The sequence below is a fragment of the Physeter macrocephalus genome, chromosome 3 (genome assembly GCF_002837175.3).
Source record: "Physeter macrocephalus isolate SW-GA chromosome 3, ASM283717v5, whole genome shotgun sequence".
Taxonomy (NCBI): Eukaryota; Metazoa; Chordata; class Mammalia; order Artiodactyla; family Physeteridae; genus Physeter; species Physeter macrocephalus.
Genome location: NC_041216.1, coordinates 25457149 through 25477379, shown reverse-complemented (window position 1 = coordinate 25477379; position 20231 = coordinate 25457149). Strand labels below are relative to the sequence as shown.

Genomic DNA, 20231 nt, shown 5'->3' with positions numbered 1-20231 from the left:
CATAAGGAAACCAGCCATCATGAGTGAGAATCAGCAGAAACTATGAACAGCAGACTTAGATCACCTAAAATTTCAGATTGTGGAGCAATCAGACACAAAACACTAATTAATCGTATGGGAAATTAAAAAAAAAAGAGTTTAAAAAATGAATAATCAGAAGAGACTTCCAAAAATGACCAGTTACAATTTTTTTTTTTTTTTTTTTTTTTTTTTTTTGTGGTATGTGGGCCTCTCACTGCTGTGGCCTCTCCCGTTGCGGAGCACAGGCTCCGGACGCGCAGGCTCAGCGGCCATGGCTCACGGGGCCAGCCGCTCCGCGGCACGCGGGATCCTCCCGGACCGGGGCACGAACCCGTGTCCCCTGCATCGGCAGGCGGACTCTCAACCACCGCGCCACCAGGGAAGCCCCAACCAGGTACAATTTTAAAAGAACCAAATAGAATTTTTAGAAATGAAAATGAATGGATTAAAAGCAGACAATTAGACACAATTGAAGATAGAATTGATCACCAGGAGGACTGAGTGTAAAAAGTTAGCCAGTATGCAGCACAAGGAGACACAGACAAAAACCACAAGAGGTTAAGAAACACAGAGGACTGAATGACAAAGTTTAACGTAAGTTTCATTGGAGTTCCACAGCAAGAAGAGAGAATGGGGAGAGGCAATGTTTGAAAAGATAATGGCTGAGAGTAGTCCACGACATACATAGATTACAGGGGAAAATCCATATGATGATTTCAATAGCTTGGAAAAATCATTTGAGAAAAGTCAACAGTCATTAATGGTAAGAAAGCTTAGCAAAACTAGGAATAGGAGGGAAATTCCTGAATCTGAGTAGATTAGTTTTCTAGGGCTGCCCTAACAAAGCACCACAGACAAGGGGACTCACGACAGAAAAACATTTTCTCACAGTTCTGGAGGCTGGAAGTCTGAGATCAAGGTGTCAGCAGGCAGTTTCTTCTGAGGGCTCTGAGGGAGAATCTTCTCCAGGCCTCTTTCCTTGTAGATAGCTGTCTTCTCTTGTGTCTCTTCAAACTGTCTGCCCTCTATGTGGCTAAGTTTCCCCTTTTAACAAGGGCACCAGTCATATTGGATTACTCCTCCTGCCCCCGCCCCAGCCGATGACCTCATTTTAACTTAGTTTTCTCTGTAAAGATCCTGTCTTCAAAACCAGTCACATTCTGAGGCGCTGGGGGTTAGTACCTCAACATATGAATTTGGAAGTGGGGGTACAACTCAACCCATAACATAAACTAGAAAATTCCTTAATCCGAGAAACCATCCTTTTAAGTTGGGAACATAACAAGGATCCTCACCATTACAGTTCTATTTAATATGAAACAGGAGGTCTTAGCTAATGCAGTAAGACAAGAAAAACAGATTAAATGTAGAAGAATTAGAAAGAAACCAAACGGTCATCATTTGAAGATGACCTGACTGTTTATATCCATGTTATCCAATAGAAATATAATGTGAGCCACATATATAATTAAAAATTTTTAGGGGGCTTCCCTGGTGGCGCAGTTGTCGCGCGTCCGCCTGCCGATGCAGGGGAGCCGGGTTCGCGCCCCGGTCTGGGAGGATCCCACGTGCCGCGGAGCGGCTGGGCCCGTGAGCCATGGCCGCTGGGCCTGCGCGTCCGGAGCCTGTGCTCCGCAACGGGAGAGGCTGCAGCAGAGGGAGGCCCGCATACCACAAAAAAAAAAAAAAAAAAAAAAAATTTTTTAGTAGCCACATTAAACAAAGTGAAAAGAAGCAGGTGAAATTAATTTTAATACTAGATTTTATTCAACCCAGTATATTCAAAATGTCATTTCAATATGTAACTAATATAAAAACTTATTCATGAGATAGTTTCACTTTTTCTTTGAAATACAGTGTACATCTTAAACATACAGCACATCTCACTTTATCCGCATTTCTGGTGCTTGGTAACCATGTGTGGCTCACTGGACAGACACACATACCTTCAGCAGTGAAGCAGCCGTGTTTCTGTGGGAGGGTCTGTGTTACATCAGGCACTGTTGTAGCTCGCACATGTTGATCATTACAGGTTCACCTTGCTGGTGTGGAGCCACAGGTGGTCCAAGGCAACTTCAGCGCCTGCCAGACCTCCTCCAGACAGGTTTGTGTGCAGCTCTGGAGCAAAAAGCCCTACTTCTCTTTCAGGTCACCCACACCATTGAAGTTGGAGGCATTGAGGAGGTGATAGACCAACATGGGTTCAGCTCATCCTTGTGGGTTCCAGTTATCCTTACTTTCCCCATTTTATGTCCATCTTTCCTGTTCAACTGTCTGCCTACACTGAAACACAGCTGTACATAAACTATGTGACCAGCTCCCACATTCACCCAAGGTCAAAACCTCAAAATAGTACCTTCTTCTATAGTTCATTCTTAGTGGTTCTGGTCAAACCCTAATGGATATAGGAAGAATAGTAATGGAAATTCTCTGGTGGTCAGTGTAGGACATTGTGCTTTCACTGCCCGGGCCCGGGTTCAATCCCTGGTCAGGGAACTAAGATCCCACAAGCCAAGTGGCACTGCCAGAAAAAAAAAGAAAGGGGGGCGGGGAAGAATAGTAGATGACTGCAGTGAGTTCTACCATAATAAATACATAAAAATCCACAAGTCAATGATAACCAAGAAAAAAATATGAAAAAAAAGCTTAAAAATACACCCATCTCATTTGTTACCATTGGAGATGACTATAACACAAACTCTTTTCTCTGGAAATTGGTAATTGAAGGAAAGGAATGAGAGCATTTATCCTGGTAGAAACTGTATTTCAGGGGCTTCCCTGGTGGCTCAGTGGTTGGGAGTCCGCCTGCCAATGCAGGGGACATGGGTTCAAGCCCTGGTCCGGGAGGATCCCACATGCCGCAGAGCAGCTAAGTCCGTGCGCCACGACTGCTGAAGCTGAGCCTGTGCTCTGGAGCCCGCGAGCCACAACTACTGAGCCCACCCACCACAAGTGCTGAGGCCCGTGCGCCTGGAGCCGGTGCTCCGCAACGGGAGAGGCCACCACGGTGAGAGGCCCGTGCACCGCGGCGAAGAGTAGTCCCCGCTCACCGCAACTGGAGAGAGCCCGCACGCGGCAACGAAGACCCAGCGCAGCCATAAATAAATAAATGAATTTATTTAAAAGAAAAGAAACTATTTCAGAGTAACCAAGTAGCTTCCGTTGATAGGGGAAAGCTTTGCTTACAGAAGAATGCCAGATAATAAATGTAGACTGATAAAATTAGAAAATAAACATTGTGTGTCCTTGATGCAATAACAGTTATCAATGGATGCTAAAGCAGTGAGGCAGAAGGCTGGTAGAGATGTGTGCGGCTGCATGATGCCCAAGTTCGCCTCTTGCAGACTGCTTTCTGGCTCTGGGGGAGGCATGAGGCTTCTACTATCTTTGCCCTGTGATCAATCCTCACTTTAGAGTACCTGGACCAGCAGACATGTCCTCATGACCTGATGTTATAGAAAATACTGAGGACCAACATCTGAAGGATTCCTGCTTAAAAAAAAGGAAACTGGATCTAGATCTGCCCTTTCACAGGAAACACAGGAGACAGAGGAACAGGTTAAATTCCACCACAAGGAAGCAATCCACATACTCCACGTGACAAATGACCCAGTTTCTCTAGCAAATCACAGTTGTAAAAAAAGAAATAGGAAGGAAGGAGTGACTGGTAGAGGAAAATGGAGACTTACAGGACCTGACAACCTGCCACAATGTGGCTCCAGATCCAAACAAACTAAATGTAAAAAACGCTTTGGAAAAAAATCAGAGACATTTAAATATGGGCTGCGTATTAGATGATATTAAGGAATTACTGTAAATTTCGTTAATTGTGAGGACGGCATGGGTGTTCTGGCAGGATGAATAATGGCCCCCAAAGATATGCCCATATCCTAATCCAGATCTAGAAATAAGTTACCTTACATGGCAAAAGGGACTTTGCTGATGTGATTAATTTAAGCAACTTGAGATGGGGTGATCGTCTTGGATTACCTGGGTGAGCCCAAAGCAATCACAGGGATCCTTATAAAAGGGAGGCAGGAAGGTCAAAAGCAGAGAGGAAACGTGAAGTCGAGGTTGAAGTGATGCAGGGCTATAAGCTAGAGAATGTACGAGGCTTTGGAAGCTGGGAAAGGCAAGGAAAATGGTTCTGCCCTAGAGGCTCTAAAAGGAACGCAGCCCTGCCCAAACTTTGATTTTAAACCCATTTTGGATTTCTGACCTCCAGAACTGTAAGATTATAGTGTGTATGGTTTTAAGTCCTAAGTTTGTGGTAATCTGTTACAGCAGCAATAGGAAACTAATACAGTGGTTATTATTATTATTATTTTTTGAAGGCCTTGTCGGTTAGAGATGTAACGAAGCATCTAAGGGTGGAATGACACAGGATTTACTTTAAAATATCCCCCAAAAGAAAAAAAGTGCATGTGGTAGGAGAGAAAACAGAGTTGGAAAAATGTTGATAATAGTTGAAACTGAATGATGAGCTTAAGGAAGCTCAGTATACCATTGTCTCTACTTTTATGCATGGCTGAACATTTGTAGAACAAAAAATTTAAAAATATACTGTGTCAATGGTGTGACCCTGGACTCCATCCGAGACCACGTCTGTATCTCCAGTCATGCCCTGGGTGGTCTCACTTGCCTCTCAATTTTATATCTCAAGCCAGACCCTCCTGTGAGCTCCAAGACATGCACATTCAAGGGCCAGCTCACTTTTCCCTCTGGGGCCAATGAACATTCAAGCTCGGCATGTCCAAGGAGTGGTTGCCAGGATCTACTGTAATGTGAACAAAGCTAGGTGCATAACAGGTTTTGTAGAAGTGTGGGGAGGGGAATGTGAATTCACACATGTGTGTCCGCATGTTTATTTACGTATTCAAGGAGAGACGTGACATGGTCCCAGATGTATTATTCCTAACTGTCTCACTTTCCCTGCTCCCTTCTTCTGCTTGCTTGGATCACCCCCGAGTGAACCACCCGCCCCCAAGTTCTTGCTGCAGTTTTGTCTTTGGGGGACCATGTCTTTCCTGTCTCAGGAAATGGCAGCTCCCATCTTCCAGTTGCTCAGGCCAAAACCTTGAGGTCTAGGTCAAACCTTGACTTCTCTCTTACACCCCAGATCCAATTCATCAGCAATTCCTGTTAGCTCTGCCTTCAAAATACATGCAAGCTCTAGGGACTTCCCTGGCGGTCCAGTGGTTGAGACTCCGCGCTTCCACTTCAGGGGGTGCAGGTTCGATGCCCGGTTGGGGAATTAAGATCCCACGAGACACGCGGTGAGGCGCAAAAAAAAAAAAAAAAAAAAGCAAGCTCTAGATAGTTCTCCAAACACTTCTCACCACTTCCCTTGCTACCCAGGTAGGCTGGGCGTAGGTTATCTCACCCCTGTGTTATCCTAATTGCTTGCTAACTGGTCACACTGCTTCCATCCTTTGCCCCTTGAAGCCTGTTCTCTGCACAGAGTGCCCAGGGTAGCTGAATCATCAGACTGTGGTCCTGCCCTGCTCAAAATCTGTACAACATGAAAAAAATGTCCACGGTACAGAGGTGGAAAAAAAATCTAACTTTGGAGCCATCTGCATAATATGAACCCAACTGTGTGTGCATGTGTGTGTATGTGTGCATCTAGAGAATATCTAGAAGGACACACACCTACAGTTAACAGTGGCTGCCTCTGGGGAGTGGGCTGAGTGGAGGAAACGAAATGGATTTATTTTTATTCCTTGGTACACTGCTTGGATATTTAACTTATTGCTTTATTTTATTTTATTTATTTTAAAAACAAGCATGTATTACTTGCAGTGTACAATTTCGTAGTCCACACACATTAGCCTGTGGCTGGGATGCAGATCACGTACAGTAAGGGGTGGCCCCGGCAAGAGGGGGTGACATCATGTGTGCCCCTAGGGCAGACTGGAGAAAGGGAATGGCCAGGGGGAGGGGAGGAGGGGAAGCAGCCATGGCTATAGCTTCAGTTGGGTTTTCATCTTCACTTCCTCGCCCCCAGCGGGGTTACGAGCTACAAGCTCGGTGGACCTCTTGGTGGGGCCCTGCAGGGTCCACTCTGGCCCTCGGCCTTTTCTTCTTTTCTGGGGAAGGGTCTGTCTGATGATGACTTTTCTTGCTATGCAGAGTCGGCCCTGGGTTCCGGAAGTAAATAAAAGTGATGCATTTTCTTCAGTCTCTTTTTGCTTTGTCGTCCCCAGGGGGGTGTTAAGAACCAGCCAGGGCATGTTTCCAAAAGTTCCTTTGATTATTTAGAAAAAGCCTTACATAGTTTCACCAGAGGGACCCCAGGAATCAAATGCATAGTCAGCATAACGTTGTGCTGAACAGAAAGTTCAAATTCAGTGACTAGGCTGTTTTGCTTAATTAACCACCTGGGTCTCCCAGTAAGGGGTCTCCAAAGACTGTAATGTCTTTGCTGGTCCTGGAGGGCCCCCCCAGATTAGCTTCTACATGAACACAGTGGTCTTGGGTGAGTCCACGCTCTGGGGCTGGGCAACTGGGTCAGGGGTGACTCCCAGGTGACCCTGACCTGCTATTGGCCAACTTGAGAATTTTGCTACTGTAATCTCTGAGGTTGGGCTGATTGAAAGTGACACAAAGATTCAGGTGACAAAGGCTTTGCGAAGATTCTTGCTGTTTTTCAATGAACATTTTAAAGATACATTTTGTTACGGGCGGGGCGGGGGGGACTCCTCAGAAATCATTCCTATGTTATTCTTGTTGATCGCTCTGTGTGTGTGCTCTAAAAATGCAGATAACTTACCCCTTAGTTTATTTCCTCAATGAGTTCATATTGCCGAACCTCTAGAGACCCAAGGGTCAGTGATGCAGGGCTCCATCCCCTCTCGGGAAAACCCCTTTCCACATGAGAAATGACTCCTCTGCTTGTTCCCTAACCTGGTAGGGAGACACAGTGTTGGGAAGACTGCCAAGGCTTAGCTCATAAGGAAGGAGAAGTTCCTAAGCAAGGGCTTTGGAGTCTGAGCTGGGTCCTGGTGTCTTAGACGGGGTTCCCGTGAAACACTGCAGAGGTTGCCTGGGGTGTCTCTGGGGAGAGATGCCCAAGGCAGTGAGGAGGGCAGGGCTGGGCACAGGGAGAAGGCAACCCTAGTAGCTGCAACTGAGGCCCATCCTTCAGGAAAGCTCTGGTCCCAAATTGAGGCAAGAGGGCTGGGCCTTTGTATGCCCGCATCACCAGGTGGAGGATGGTTACCTGCCATGAAGAGGGGATCTGGATGTGATTATATTATCCACTACACCTGGCTGCCGCTGGCTGGCCAGGCTGCCAATGACACCTTTATATCACCTGAGAAAGTTACTGAATTCCTCCAAGCCTCCATTTGCTCGTCTGTAAAATGGGTCCAAAGATACCCTAACTTTCAGGGTTGTCTTAAGGATTAGAGATAGAAAATGCATATAAAGCTCCTAGCACAGTGCTAGTATAGCTAGTAATATGCAAAATACACGATGGATTGCCAAGACTTAGTACATGAAAAATAACGCAAAATATCTCATAGATATTTTTCTTATAAATTACTTGCTGAAATGATAATATTCTGGATATGCTGGATTGAATAAAATTTATTATTTAAATTAATTTCACCGTTTCTTTTTACTTTTTAAAAAGGTGGCTATTAGAGAATTAAAATTACATGTGTGTGGGGGCTCATTAGATTCATACCCCCTGCTCATACACAGGTAGGAATGTCTAGAGTCTAGATCCTAGACAATATCCTTGGCAATTCCATCATTTCATCAACGAAAAATTATTCTTAGCACCCACTGTGCTAGTTAACAAACCATCTGGCATTGATTGAAGATAAAGAGAGGCAACGTGAGCTTTTGATGAGTCTTTTATTTTATTTTATTATTGTTTGTAATGAATTAATCCTATTTATTTATTTGTTTTTTCTTTTGTTTTATTTATTTTTTTGGCCACGAGGCTCGTGGCTTGCAGGATCTTAGTTCCCCGACCGGGGACTGAACCCAGCCCTCGGCAGTGAAAACGCCGAGTCCTAACCACCGGACTGCCAGGGAATCCCTGAATTAATCCTATTTAATTACATTAATTTTAAGGAAAAAAATTATACCAACACATCGGTCTTTCACAGTAATGAATAATAACATTATGTTATCGGAAAACTGGGTTCACCTCTTGGCGGGCGTTGAGCCAAAAGACACAACCAAGCCAAATATTGGGAGAAGGGAGGATTTATTATTTGCGGAAAGTAAGCAGAACACGGAGGATCTTTCCCAAAGCAGTGTCTCTGATGAGTCTTTTAAATGTAGGTTCTAACTATCTTTGGATTTTTGCATTTCCAGCTTAGCTGAGCGGGCTGCCACTAGGAAGTAGATTGAAACTAATTCACATGTACAGATAGATCCTGCTGAAGGATTTTAAAGTAGATTGCAGGGACTCCCCTGGTGGTGCAGTGGATAAGACTCTGCGCTCCCAGTGCTGGGGGCCCGGGTTCGATCCCTGGTCAGGGAACTGGAGCCCACATGCATGCCACAACTAAGAGTTCGCCTGCCACTACTAAGAAGCCCGCCTGCTGCAACTAAGACCCGGCGCAACCAAATAAATAAAAATAAATAAATATATAAACATTAAAAAAAAAAAAAGATTGCAGGGACCATCCCCACTTTCCAAGCTTCGCTCTTGAGAAGACCACTGTGTTGTAGCTCAAACTGGGTCTGACTAATGTGTTTATAATCACATTCAGAACGTTCTGTTTAAGAAAACAGGAAATCAAACGCTCAGTTTTAGAAAGCATTTCATCCAAAATGTTTAACATATTTATCATGGGAGCTTAAAGGGAACTTTTGCTTATGCCAAGCAGTTCCTTCTCCACTGAGGCTAAAATCAAGAATATTTTACTGTAGAGGCCACCCAATACACCCCCTCACTGTTTTCTCCTTTTAAAGAAAACATGACAAATTAGTGACCTGGAAGCTTTGAATAAAAAACACACCAGGGAAATCATTGTTTTGAGAGTTCTTTTCAGCTTAATTAATTCACTTTGGCTGTCCAAATTTATTCTAGGTCTGCAGGCAATTTTCAAACAAAATGTTATGACAGAGTCCATACCAAAGATTTGGGGCAAGAATTTCTGTTTGCTGAGCTGTCATCTCAAGCTAAACAAATGCCAACAGAGAATCCTTAGGTAATTAACTTTCCCCTGAATGGGTTCTTTATGTCACCCATCGGCATTCATTCCGGTGGGTACTTTCAGATAGGGCTAGCAAGTTAGATCAACAGGTCATTTGGGAAAATTTGATCCTGGTCTAAATGAAATTCTTCCTCTATCCATTTCAAAGAATCTAAAAATCTATTTCACTTTTCTCTCTCAATTTCAAGGAGCCTAAAATTTTTTTTTCTTCAAAAAGTTAAATGGGGAGAGAGTGATAAATTGGGAGATTGGGACTGACACATATACACTACTATATATAAAATAGGTAACTAATAAGGATCTACTGTATAGAACAGGGAGCTCTACTCAATGCTCTGTAATGGCCTATATGGGAAAAGAATCTAAAAGAGTGGATAGGGACTTCCTTGGTGGTCCAGTGGGTAAGCCTCCATACTCCCAATGCAGGGGGCCGAGGGTTCTATCCCTGGTTGGGGAGCTACCTCCCGCAACTTTAGGGGCAACTAAAGAGTCTACGTGCTGCAACAAAGATCCTGAGGGCCGCAACTAAGACCTGGTGCAACCAAAATAAATAAATAAATATTTAAAATAAAATAAAAAAGAGTGGATATATGTATTTGTATAACAGGTTCACTTTGCCGTACACCTGAAACTACCACAACGTTGTAAATCAATTATACCCCAATAAAAATTAAAATAAAAAGTTAAATAGAATTACCACATGACTCAGCAATTCCACTCCTAGGTTATACCTAAAAGAATTGAAATCAGGTACTCAGGCAACGACTTGCACACAAATGTTCACAGCAGCACCATTGATAACAGGCGAATGGTAGAAAGAACGGAAATGTCCATTAACAGCTACATGGATAAACAAAGAAATGGAATACAATGTTGCAAACGGATGAACCTCAAAAAAATGCTAAGTGAAAGAAGCCAGACATAAAAGTCACATATAGGACGACTCCATTTATATGAAATATCCAGAACAGGTAAATCCACAGCGACAGAAAGCAGATTGGTGGTTGCCAGGGGCTGGAGGAAGGAGGGAATGGAGAGTGAGGAGCACAGGAGTTTCATGGGGGTGATGAAAATATTTTGGAGCTATAGATAAAATGGGGATTGCACAGCGTTGTGAATAAACTAAACGACACTGAACTGTACTCTTTAAAAAGGTTAATTTTCTGCTATGGAAATTTCACCTCAATTTAAAAAATTCCATCACTTTCTCTGTAACCACATATTTGATGGTTTGGGAAATGGGATTTCCTGAAAATCCAAACCACCTCTTTTTTTTCTGGCCGCACCCTGTGGCACGCGGGATCTTAGTTCCCCAACCAGGGATTGAACCCACACTCCCTGCAGTAGAGGTGCGAAGTCTTAACCACTGGACTGGCAGGGAAGATCTTAAACCACCTTTTCTGAGCAAAGACCCTAAACCACATTTTCTCTTCTTTTTTTTGGAGTTGGGGACAATGGATGTTTATTAGGGACGAACACCTATGGAAGGAAAGGGCAGAGAGCGGGGGTGGGCAGGGGGGATGTTGAACGAGTCTGACAGATCGCAGCCCACCCTGGGGAGCTCTCGAGCCTATATTGTCCCGCAGTCATCCCTGGAGGGCTGAGATGGCTGGGCCTTTACACCCACCATGTGGTCAGTCGCAGGGGTGGGCTGGGCTGGAAGAGGTGATCATTACAGGCAAGATGCCATCCTGCAGCTGAGGTAGTTCCTGAAGGAACCATAGCTGGAGGCTTCTTGCTGACAACTGGGGCAACAAGTCCTTCTTTGAAGGGGGGCCTGGGTGGTGCAGCTCCTTGTTCCTCCCAAAAGAGGAGGTGAAAATATGCCGACCTCGAGATGTGACTGGCCAGTATCACGGGGATTTCCCACTGCGCATACCAGGAAATGGGTCGTACAGCATCGTAGGTACTGCAGGAGAGCAGGGTGTTTCTGATCCTGTTCCCCTCACAGAGTGACACGTAACACCGCCTACATGAGGGGGCGCCGACCGCAGCACTTCCTGTGACTAAGGTCTATGCTATTCTGGAAGCTTGTGCTGTTAACAGCGAAGGGTTAGTTAGAAGAGGCAGAGGCAGGGTTACTCACGGCCCAAGGATGAGCGGACAGCAGCAGCGGCTACAGACTAGGAATGAAAAGACAGCTCATCCACGAGTGTTCCGGGAAAAGCTAAACCACATTTTCTGAGCATCCGTCAAATAGGTTTCTTGGTCCAGCCTGGATTCTCCTTGACATCTCAGCAGCGAGATACCAAACGCATCCCTCTTTCACTGTGGATGCTTTATCCCTCTACAGATCAGCTGTTTGCATTTACCCTGGCTCTTGTATAAAACTTTAAAAAATTCTGCATGGTATTTTTCTGACCACTGGATGTCATGAGCGCACAGTATATGCTTCGGCTAGAAAAACAGCATGCTTAGGGGAACACGGCTTCCTCCACTCTGGCGGCGCTCCTCTGCGTGACCGCGTGGAGGGTGCCCGGCGAGTAGTCAGGTGATGAGCCCTTGAAAAGTTTGTTTCTGCAAAAAGCATGACTGAGAAGCAAACAAAATGCGGGTGACTGAAGGTAAGCAAAAATACAGCACTGGCTTCTTCTTTGTGTTTTCCAGGATATTTCAATGGCTCACCCGTTACGGGAAGAAAATCAAAATCTAACATGAGGTATTCTTAGGGCCACTTCTCAAGTATTTTGACCAAGGAAGGTGAGTGACCCGAGACTCTTTGACCTCCGAGAGTACAGGACTCTGCTCAACCAGAAAATTAAAATGAGGACGAGTAGATGTCAGTTGTCACTATCTTATTTCCCACTGACTGATCTGTTAATTTCACTAGAGAGTAACTTCCTTGTAAATCGTCCCGAGTACAGTTGATCCCACTTCATAATCGTATGCTTATGGAAGTTTTGGCTATGCCCAGTTTTGGCACCAGTACTTCCTCACTGATAAATGTACTCTTGGTTTCCTCTCCAAGCTGGGGTAGCCGAGGAGGCCCTGAATGTGCAAACCAGCCCCTTTAATTCTTCCTCTTGGCTATGGGAAATCGCCTGTGTTGATAACATCATCGATATTTTTTTAATGAGGACAGAAGGTCAGTGAACAAAGGAGGAAGTAAACTGGGGCTCTTGAGAGGTTAAATCTAATACTTCCAAGGACACCACGGAAGGTGGGTCATTTATCCACGGTGGGGCTGTCTGCAAGTTATAAGGATTTTAATGGTTTGTTAAAAGCCTATTCATGTTCATGAAGGTGGAACTGTTGAAATCTGGGCTTAGGGAAATTGGAGCCAGGGGGCTGGAAAAAAAAGAAAATATCCACAAATTTGCATAAGACTTCTAAAAAATATACTTTTATTTCTATGAGGTACTCAACAATAGATGATTTAAAGCAGCAGCCCAACAACTGAGCAAACCGAGGAGTGAAGAGAGGGATGCTTTGACTTTGAGAATTCACCCCAATTCTCCCCATCCTTCACGCTAAGGACTTCCAGCACGGAAAAAAAGATCAGACTCAGAACTTAAAAATATTTGGCCGATCTTCACAACTCTAGCACAGGAATAAATACAAAGGACCCAGAGCGACAGGTGGGTGTTTTGGGATGGGTGGTCAGAGAAAGCTTCTCTTAAGAGATGGCCCTTGAGCAGTAATCTGAATGGGATGAAGGAGGAGCCATGTGTTATCTGGGGGAAGAGCATTCCAGGCAGGGGGAACAGCAGGTGCAAAGGCCCTGTGGTGAGAGCACGTTTGGTAGGTTTAAGGAACAGCGGAAGAGGAGGGCGGAGTGGTAGGAGATGGTATTGCAGAAAGAACAGGGCAGATGGTGTAGGGCCTGGAAGTCATGGTGAGGACTCTGTTACCCTGAGTGAGATCGGAGCCATTGGATGGCTTTGAGCTAGGATTGCCCTGAGCTGGCTCATGTTTTAGAAGGATCTCTGTGGCCACTTGGAGAATAGACTTCAGGGACCAGAGTAGAAGTGGGAGACCAGGTGGAGGTCACTGCAGGTGTCCAGGCAAGGGAGCTAGTGGCTTAGATCAGGCTGACGATGGATCAGGATCCATCAATGGATTGTGTGTGGGTGACCTTCACACTTACCGAGTTTCTTCCCACCTTTGGGTGGCCATCCTGGTGGGTCTCATTTGCCATTTCCATTTTTCGTTTCTTTTCCTGAAAGCTGTGTGCAGGTAATTCCAGTGCGATTGTTGAAAAAAAACAAACTACTTTTTAGATTGGTGCTGGTGTAAGTGACCACTTTCCTCTTAGGTGTGTATTTTAAACGTTTTTTTGTTTGTTTGTTTTTTAATTAATGCCCCAAAGAAAAAGCATTATAATTTGTAAACTTAATTATATGTCTTGTATCTTATTAGCTTAGCAGTTGGAACCACTTAGTCTTTAGCTGCGAGACTGTTGCTATAGTACCAAGAAAAAATGTTGTATGGGTTATGAGACTATACACTGAAAAAAATAGCAATATGCAATAAAGAGATGAATTTAAAAAACTGCTATTTGCCAGGAATTCTCTTCCCCTCAGAGCCTCACTTTGCTCCTCAGTCAGGTCTCAGCTCAAATGCCACCTCAGAGAGGCCTTCCCCGACCCCCCTGTCTTCCTCCTCCCACCTTCCCCTCATCCTCTATCTCATTATCCTGCTTTATCTTCTTAATACATTTATCATTATTTGAAAAACCTTATCTACTTTTAATATTTGTTTCCTCCAACCAGAATGTAAGCTCTGTGAAAGCATAGCTAGGAAAAGTGACAGAAATATTGTATATTTGTGGATGTTATCACATGCTTTTATGTGCAGTTGACAGCCCCCCTCCCCCAACTACCAGAGACTCATTAAAAAAGGTATATTTCTTGGATAACAAGAAGTCTAGAGGCAGTTGTTAACACTGCTTCAGCTGCTCTATGAAGCCATTGAGGACCCAACTTTCCTTTCATTCTGCTCTGCCATCATTAGCACACTGGCTTTTTATCTTCATGGTCACAAGATAGTTGCCTCAGCTCCAGGCATCACACCTGATTTTAGTGCCAAAAAAGGGGGAAGAAACAATGTTGGCAAGCTCTCCTCTTGCCTGTTTTTATAAGAAAGCAAAAGTTTTCCCAGAAATGTCCCCAGCTGACTACCCTTTATGTCTCAGTGAGAGACATGACTACTATTAGCTACAAGAGGGGCTGGGAAGTGGGCAAGGAAAAGGGGATGCTTAGCCAGAAATGGTGCCTTCCAGGGTTGAGTAAACGAATTGGAAGAGACTGATCAATTAAAAGATGACACTCATCTAAGGGACCCAAAAAAGCCCAGTGAATATAGGCTGAAGCCTAGGAAAGTCTCAGGAAGATGGGACTTCCCTTGTGGTCCAGTGGTTAAGAATCTGCCTTCCAATACAGGGGATGCAGGTTCGATCCCTGGTTGGGGAACTAAGATCCCACATGTCGTGGGGCAATTAAGTCCATGTGCTCTAGAGCCCATGCTGCACAACTAGAGAGCCTGTGCACCACAACTACTGAGCGCACATGCCCCAACGATGATCCCATGTGCCGCAACTAAGGCCTGACACAGCCAAATAAATAAATAAATAAATATTTTTAAAAAAAGTCTCAGGAAGACTTTCATTCATTCATTCATTCATTCATTCCTGTCTTTAGTTTTTTTCTGTCCAAGTTCACAAGTGACATTGGCTTATAATTTTTCTTTTTCATGCTATCCTTGTTAGATTTTGGTGCCAAAGCTATACTTGCCTTATAAAATGAGTTGGAGAGAGTTCTCTATTTTTGGCATGTTTTTTTCTGTAAAGGGCCAGATAGTAAACATTAGAGAGTAAATATTAGGCTTTGCAGATTCTATGATGTCTGTCCTAACTACTCAGCACAGCCGTTATGGTGTGAAAAGAACCACAGACAATACGTAAAAGAATTGTCCTGGCCAAGTTTGGCCCACAAGCTGTGGTTTACCTATCCCTGTTCTAGGCTATGTTTTATGTACATTTGGAATTATTTGTTTTTTAAATGTTTGGGAAAACTCTCCAGTAATGCCTCATGGGCCTGTTTTTGACTTGTGAAAATATTTTTAAACAGTTGATTCAATTTCTTTAATAATTATAGGACTGTTCTGATCGTCTCTTCCTGAGACATTACGTTACATCGTGTTTTTGTAGAAATGTGTCCATTTGATCTATGTTTTCAAATTAACAAAGAATTTTTGATTATTAACTCTTTTAGTGTGGTAAAATACATATAAAGATATTCATTCTAACCATAAAACAAGAATTTAAAAAAATTGTGGTAAAATATACATAACATAAAATTTACCACCTTAACCATTGTTAAGATTACAGTTCAGGGAATTCGCTGGCGGTCCCTGCAGTGGGGTCCCGGTGGTTAGGACTCCATGCTCCCACTGCAGGGGACCTGGGGTCAGTCCCTGGCTGGGAACTAAGATCCCACAAGCCAAGTGGGGAGGCCAAAAAAAAAAGTATGGTCCAGTAGTGTTAAGTACATTCACATTGCTGTACAACCCATTTCCAGAACTCTTTACCTTGCAACATTGAACATTTTAGCCTTTTTGTTTTTGTTTTTGCATTATGCGGGCCTCTCACTGTTGTGGCCTCTCCTGTTGCGGAGCACAGGCTCAGCGGCCACGGCTCACGGGCCCAGCTGCTCCGCGACATGTGGGACCTTCCCGGACCGGGGCACGAACCCGTGCCTCCTGCATCGGCAGGCGGACTCTCAACCGCTGCGCCACCAGGGAAGCCCCTTAGCCATTTTTAAGTGTATAATTTGGTGGCGTGAGTACATTCACAATGTTGTAGAACCATCACCACCATCCACCTCCAGAACTTTTTCATCATCCCAGTTAGAAACTGTACCCATGAAACAAAACCTCCCCATTCCCCTCTCCTCCCCAGGCCCTGGTAACCTCTAATTCTACTTTCAGTCTCTATGAATTTGCCTATTCCAGGCACCGCATTTAAGTGGAGTCATACAATATTTGCCCTTTTGTGTCTGGCGTATTTCACTTAGCACAGTCTTTTCAAGGTTCATCCTCATTGTAGCATGTATCAGAATTTCACTCCTAGCTAATGCTATGGTGGCAATCATTTTGCAATATTAACAAATTAACATGTTGTACACCTTAAACTTATACTATATGTCAACTATATCCCGATAAAGCTGGGAAAAAATTTTTTAAAAAAAGAATCTCATTCCTTTTTAAGGTTGAATAATATTCCATTGTATGGGTCTACCATATTTTGTTTTTTAAAAAATTTATTTTATTTATTTTTGGCTGCGTTGGGTCTTTGTTGCAGTGCGCGGGCTCCCCACAGCGGCGGCCTCTCGTATTGCAGAGCACCGGCTCCAGGCACGAGGGCTTCGGTAGTTGAGGCTCGTGGGCTCAGTAGTTGTGGCTTGTGGGCTCAGTTGCTCCGCGGCACGTGGGATCTTCCTGGACCAGGGCTCGAACCCGTGTCCCCTGCATTGGCAGGCGGATTCTTAACCACTGCGCCACCAGGGAAGCCCTGGGCCTACCAGGTCTACCAGGTCTACCAGGTCTACCATACTTTTTTCACCCACTCATCTATCAGTGGGCATTTGTTTGCACTTTTTGGCGATTGTGAATAACGCTGCTGTGAACATGGGTGTGCAGGTATTTGAGTCCCTGCTTTCAATTCTTTTGTGTCTACACTGAGAAGAGGAATTCCTGGCTTATATGGTAATTCTATGTTTGACTTTCTGAGGAATTACCAACCTGTTTTCCTTCATTATGAACTTTTTGATTGAAGTTTTACATATTGAAAATTGCACAGATCATAAATGTACACTTCATTAAATCATCTCAAATCAACATCTCTGTGTAAACTGTCACCAGTTCAAAATCATGACCAGCTCTCCAGAATACCCCTTATGTCCCTTCCATTCATTTCTAACACCATTGATTAGTTTTGTCCATTTTGGAACTTCATAAATATAAAATCATACTTTATTTATTCTTTTGTGATTGACTTCATTCAACATATTTTGAGGTTCATCCATGTTATTCCCTGGAGCAGTAGCTAATTCATTCAGTTGTACAAATATACCACTATTAACTTATCCATTCTTCTGTTAATGGGTATTTGGGTTGTTTCCAGTTTGGGGCTATAATGAATAGGGTTGTTACAAATATTCGTGTGCCTGTCTGTACACAAATGTATGGATTCCTGTTGGGCTATACCTTTGCGAAGAATTGTTAGGTCATAGAGTTTGTTTATATTCAACTTCAGTAGATACTAACAGTTTTCCAAAGTGGCTGAATCAATTTCATGCGCTCCCACTAGAAATGGACAGGAGTTCAGATTGTTTTGCAATCTTGATGACATTTGGTATTAGGCTTTAAAGTGTTTGCCATCAGGGTAAGGATGACTGTGTAGTGCTACCTCACTGTGGTTTTTTTTTTTTTTTTAAATTTTTATTTATTTATTTATTTATTTTTGGCTGCACACAGGCTTTCTCTAGTTGCAGCAAGCGGGGGCTACTCTTCAATGCGGTGCGCGGGCTTCTCATTGTGTTGGCTTCTCTTTGTTGCAGAGCACGGGCTCTAGGCACGCGGGCTTCAGTAGTTGTGGCATGCGGGCTCAGTAGTTGTAGCTCGCAGGCTCTAGAGCGCAGGCTCAGTAGTTGTGGCACACGGGCTTAGTTGCTCCGTGGCATGTGGGATCTTCCCGGACCAGGGCTCGAACTCGTGTCCCCTGCATTGGCAGGCAGATTCTTAACCACTGCGCCACCAGGGAAGCCCCCTCACTGTGGTTTTAATTTTTATTTCTTTTGTCACTAAAGAGTTTTAACTTTTTCTGATGTTAATTGTCTATCTGGAAAGTCTCTCTCTTTTTTTTAAAAACATCTTTATTGTAGTATAATTGCTTTACAATGGTGTGTTAGTTTCTGCTGTATAACAAAGTGAATCAGCTATACATATACATATATCCCCATATCTCCTCCCTCTTGCATCTCCCTCCCACCCTCCCTATTTCACCCCTCTAGGTGGTCACAAAGCACCAAGCTGATCTCCCTGTGCTATGCGGCTGCTTCCCACTATCTATTTTACATTTGGTAGTGTATATATGTCCATGCCTCTCTCTCACTTAGTCCCAGCTTACCCTTCCCCCTCCCCCATGTCCTCAAGTCCATTCTCTATGTCTGCGTTTTTATTTCTTTTGTCACTAAAGAGTTTTAACTTTTTCTGATGTTAATTGTCTATCTGGAAAGTCTCTCTCTTTTTTTTAAAAACATCTTTATTGTAGTATAATTGCTTTACAATGGTGTGTTAGTTTCTGCTGTATAACAAACTGAATCAGCTATACATATACATATATCCCCGTATTCATCCTCATTGTAGCATGTATCAGAATTTCATTCCTAGCTAATGCTATGGTGGCAATCATTTTGCAATATTAACAAATTAACATGTTGTACACCTTAAACTTATACTATATGTCAACTATATCCCGATAAAGCTGGGAAAAAATTTTTTAAAAAAAGAATCTCATTCCTTTTTAAGGTTGAATAATATTCCATTGTATGGGTCTACCATATTTTGTTTTTTAAAAAATTTATTTTATTTATTTTTGGCTGCGTTGGGTCTTTGTTGCAGTGCGCGGGCTCCCCACAGCGGCGGCCTCTCGTATTGCAGAGCACCGGCTCCAGGCACGAGGGCTTCGGTAGTTGAGGCTCGTGGGCTCAGTAGTTGTGGCTTGTGGGCTCAGTTGCTCCGCGGCACGTGGGATCTTCCTGGACCAGGGCTCGAACCCGTGTCCCCTGCATTGGCAGGCGGATTCTTAACCACTGCGCCACCAGGGAAGCCCTGGGCCTACCAGGTCTACCAGGTCTACCAGGTCTACCATACTTTTTTCACCCACTCATCTATCAGTGGGCATTTGTTTGCACTTTTTGGCGATTGTGAATAACGCTGCTGTGAACATGGGTGTGCAGGTATTTGAGTCCCTGCTTTCAATTCTTTTGTGTCTACACTGAGAAGAGGAATTCCTGGCTTATATGGTAATTCTATGTTTGACTTTCTGAGGAATTACCAACCTGTTTTCCTTCATTATGAACTTTTTGATTGAAGTTTTACATATTGAAAATTGCACAGATCATAAATGTACACTTCATTAAATCATCTCAAATCAACATCTCTGTGTAAACTGTCACCAGTTCAAAATCATGACCAGCTCTCCAGAATACCCCTTATGTCCCTTCCATTCATTTCTAACACCATTGATTAGTTTTGTCCATTTTGGAACTTCATAAATATAAAATCATACTTTATTTATTCTTTTGTGATTGACTTCATTCAACATATTTTGAGGTTCATCCATGTTATTCCCTGGAGCAGTAGCTAATTCATTCAGTTGTACAAATATACCACTATTAACTTATCCATTCTTCTGTTAATGGGTATTTGGGTTGTTTCCAGTTTGGGGCTATAATGAATAGGGTTGTTACAAATATTCGTGTGCCTGTCTGTACACAAATGTATGGATTCCTGTTGGGCTATACCTTTGCGAAGAATTGTTAGGTCATAGAGTTTGTTTATATTCAACTTCAGTAGATACTAACAGTTTTCCAAAGTGGCTGAATCAATTTCATGCGCTCCCACTAGAAATGGACAGGAGTTCAGATTGTTTTGCAATCTTGATGACATTTGGTATTAGGCTTTAAAGTGTTTGCCATCAGGGTAAGGATGACTGTGTAGTGCTACCTCACTGTGGTTTTTTTTTTTTTTTTAAATTTTTATTTATTTATTTATTTATTTTTGGCTGCACACAGGCTTTCTCTAGTTGCAGCAAGCGGGGGCTACTCTTCAATGCGGTGCGCGGGCTTCTCATTGTGTTGGCTTCTCTTTGTTGCAGAGCACGGGCTCTAGGCACGCGGGCTTCAGTAGTTGTGGCATGCGGGCTCAGTAGTTGTAGCTCGCAGGCTCTAGAGCGCAGGCTCAGTAGTTGTGGCACACGGGCTTAGTTGCTCCATGGCATGTGGGATCTTCCCGGACCAGGGCTCGAAC

The 20231-nt window shown here is 43.7% G+C and overlaps 1 protein-coding gene across 5 annotated transcripts in view; it reads left to right on the top strand.

The window, feature by feature from the left end:
- The first annotated feature begins 11288 nt into the window (after positions 1-11288).
- Positions 11289-20231, top strand: part of CA6 (carbonic anhydrase 6) — a 36184-nt gene continuing 27241 nt past the window's right edge. Inside the window, exons 1-4 of one of the 5 annotated variants that reach the window (XM_007110298.4) lie at positions 11289-11691; positions 11808-11900; positions 12169-12285; positions 12558-12778. The gene's annotated coding sequence lies outside the window, so the exon portion shown is untranslated. Of the gene's footprint in view, positions 11765-11807; positions 11901-12168; positions 12286-12439; positions 12779-20231 lie in introns of those variants that run through there. The other 4 variants (XM_007110300.4, XM_007110299.4, XM_007110301.4 and 1 more) reach the window with 4 other exon arrangements.